Source organism: Gossypium arboreum, chromosome 6 (genome assembly GCF_025698485.1).
Source record: "Gossypium arboreum isolate Shixiya-1 chromosome 6, ASM2569848v2, whole genome shotgun sequence".
NCBI lineage: Eukaryota > Viridiplantae > Streptophyta > Magnoliopsida > Malvales > Malvaceae > Gossypium > Gossypium arboreum.
The window spans coordinates 45,636,075-45,639,828 of record NC_069075.1 but is presented as its reverse complement, the minus strand read 5'-3'; the positions used below and the strand labels follow the sequence as shown (position 1 = coordinate 45,639,828).

At 34.3% G+C, this 3,754-nt stretch overlaps 1 long non-coding RNA gene across 1 annotated transcript; it reads right to left on the bottom strand.

Moving 5' to 3' along the window:
• Positions 1-1,057: 1,057 nt before the first annotated feature.
• LOC128293853 (uncharacterized) lies at positions 1,058-3,292 on the bottom strand. The gene is made up of 2 exons (XR_008283967.1): positions 3,103-3,292; positions 1,058-1,248 (listed from the first exon to the last, which is right to left on the bottom strand). It is a non-coding gene; the product is annotated as an uncharacterized LOC128293853 (long non-coding RNA).
• Positions 3,293-3,754: the final 462 nt, after the last annotated feature.

The window sequence follows — 3,754 nt, the reverse complement described above, 5'->3', positions numbered from 1 at the left end:
AAAGCATAGCACAGAACCACAGAGATAGTGATTTAATTACTGTAGATTCTCACTATTAAATTCTCAAATTTTTAGGGCGTTACAAATTCAAACTTAAATACAGTTTATATAATTACAAATCTCAAACCATACATACATAGTAAATTGAGATCAATAAGGACCTAATTATGAAAATCTAGACATGATGGGATTAGATTGTAAAATTTTAAAGTTTTAAAGTAAGTACAAAAAATTCATAGTTGGAATCGATACCGTATTGATACCTTACTAAAAATCGATACTAATTTATGAATCTATTTTCTTTGCAAATCAAGGTATCGATATTTATCAGTTGGTATAAATATTTTATGAAAAAGTATCGATACTCATATAAACATCGATACCATTTTGGCATTCTGTTTGTTTTAAAAATTGTTCATATAGTTAAGTATCGATATCAAATGCCAAAATATCGACACTTGAGCTTAGAAATGGTAAAATCCTATCTTTAAAATATCTTTTTCATGCCAAAATCATCTATAATTCAATTAGATACAATCATAGACACAATAACTTCCAACTATGAATAAACCTATTCATAAACAATTTAATCACATACTTTCTAATTTTACAAACAATTCAAAAACACCAAATATGTAGCACCCCAAACCCGGCCCAGAAGTTATAGCCGGATCCGGCATGCCACATCAAAAACGTTAAAAAAAAATTTCCATTCTAAGTCCAGAAAATCGTACTTGATGTTCAAAAGATTAATTCATTAAGGGTTAAAGTGAATGGAAGCTGTGCACCACGTAGGAAACCGGAAAAGAGGTGGTGAGTCCATCAGACTGCTTAAGTACCAAGCTCCCTTCGGATCCAATCCTAGACATGCATACCACCATTGCCACACTTTAACGTCATGGATATTTCTAGGAAACCGATTTGATTAAGTCATTTTTAGGAAAAGTGATTAAATTTGGAAAATACTTTCATTGCGGAAGCTTTGCTTGTTGTCGTGTTATTTTGAAATCAATTGTTATTTTTGAAAACGCGCCCTAAAGCTATCCAATTTCGACAGTTAAAATAAGTATTACCTAATACATATTAAAACCATCAAAAATAATTAAGCGGCCTTATTACATTTAAAAACCCAAAACTTCAAACGTAAATAAAAGGATGTCCAGTTCACCAGAAGAAAATCAAACTTTCAGAACGGGTGGTCACTCCAAATTCCCTCACAGCTCCAAGCCCACTATGGTTGGGGATTTCCTGCGTGGATGAAAATAAAAGGGGTGAGTTTGGGGAAACTCAGTGTGTAAGGAAAACCCATTCAAAGCCCAAGTCAGCTCAAACCACAGAAATAGAATAAGTTGGCCTTAGCCCAGAACAGAATTCAAAATAAAGCCCATAGGCCCATAGGCCCATAACAGAACAGAACAGATATTACATGTTTATGCAGAAACCCAACCATATCCAACCGTATACACCCCCGTACCAACCTTACACCGTGTGGGGAGACAATTCGACCCACCCAACCGCTACACACCACGTAATTTGCAGCATGGCTGCGAGCGAATAATGTGACGAGTCACAGATCTGAATAATCGTGGCGAGCCACAAGAACAGATATATGTGGCGAGCCACCGGATCGATATTTGTGGCGAGCCACGGATCGAATATTTATGGCATAGCCACCGTAACGCTTCCTCCATAATATAACCCATGTCCCCATGCAACAGATATATAATCATGGCATACATCATACGTAATCGATCGTCATGCTTTTCAGTCAAAATTAACCCTAGGGGTATAACGGTAATTTTACACCTAGGGGTATAATAGTAATTTTTCATACATAGGGTATTATAGTAATTTAGCTACTTTTAGCGTTTTCATGCATATCCTAACTATTTACATACTATCGAACACTTACAGCGCAGATACTTACGAATTGGGCCGTTGGCCCATGAACCCGATCTTTGGCCCATTAAGCCCAAATTATCAAAATGTACGAAATCGCGCGTCATGCAGTTTATTACTTTAGATTACCAAATATACAAACCCAACTATCTTACGATCATTCGCTTTTCAGAAATTCCCAAAATACCGACTTTTCGGCATTTTGGCTTTTAAACTTTTGCCAATCTAGTCTATGAGAGGGTGTCGATTACACACATTTATGACGATATCTTGTGAGATCCACACACGAACGCCTACAATTGGATTACTAACACGTTAATCTAACTATTCAAATATAAACTACATATTAACCCCTTAAAATATTCGGCCAACCACACCTACAGATCATAGTAAGCTTATAAGAAATCAATAAGCAACTCATTAACAAATTTTTGTCAATGTTTACCACATAATCATAATTTCACTGCAAGCTGTCTTCCTGAGCAACAGTCACTAAATTATTTATAACTGGAGCTACGAAACTCCAAATCAAGTGCTGTTAATTTTCCCTGAAAATATACTCATATATCTTTTATCCATAAAATTTTCAGAATTTTTGGTATGGCCAATCAATACCAGAGTTTTCTCAAAGTTTCCCATGTTTCACTGTTTGACTAATCTGACCACCCTTCATTACAAATCAAATTTCTCATTGTACAGAATTCAAAATATGTTCTTGTTTATTTCATTAGAAACTAGACTCAATAAGATTTAATTACATAATTTATTCAGCTTCTAATTCATCTCCTACAATTTATGGTGATTTTCCAAAGTCACATTACTGCTGCTGTCCCGAGCAGATTTATTACCAAATCACTCTTTCACACATACCTTGCATGCATGTTATTTAAACATGTATATCACCAATCAATCATCACATATCTATGATTTTACTTAAGTATAATCTCCATTTCACCATTTTAAAGCACAACATGTTAGCTGATTTTTCCCTTTAACATCTAAGGCATATGCATTTGTTTGGCTCAACTTCACCTATCTTCCATTTTTCATCAAAAGAACATGAAACAACAACCATTTCCTTCATTTTAATTCATGACTAAATGCTCACAACACAACTAAAAATCAAAATATACTTCAAGAGTTAAGGTAAAATCAAGAAGAACTCATGAACCTCAAAATAGAAGCAAGGTACCAAGAACTTACCTTCAATTTTCCTCCTCCTAATGACCAAATACTCAAGAGCTTTCTCCTCTCCTTTCTCTTCTCTAACTTTCAGCTATGATGAACAAAGATGGACAAAACTTTGTTCTTTTCACCCCTTTTTCTTTTAATAAAACTTCATATTTCATCCATTTAATTCTTTAATACAAAAGACATGAAATTCTTATCATGAAACATTTACCTAACCCATTATCATGGAACATTTACCTAACCTATTATCATGGAACATTTACCTAACCTATTATCAATTTGTATCAATTTGTACCATAAATTATGGATATCAAGTGTACATTTTGTCTACAACAACATGATGGCTGGCCACTTCATGTAAAATGGGAGGTTTGTCATGCAAATCCTCCTATTTTGCACTCCTATTTATTTGGCCACTTCAATTTAGCCTATAGCATTTTCAAACATTTTCACATAGGTCCTATTTCATAATTTCACTCCCTTTTTCTTATGGAACAAAAATTAACTAAAATTACCGGGTTTTATCTTAAGCTTGGGCCTTCTAGAGGCCCACTAACATAATTAAACCTATGCCAACATTCACAGGATTCCCGAAAATTGGGGCGTTACAAAATACATGACAAATACATCATTTAAATCAACCAAACCAATATGCCATTAAAAT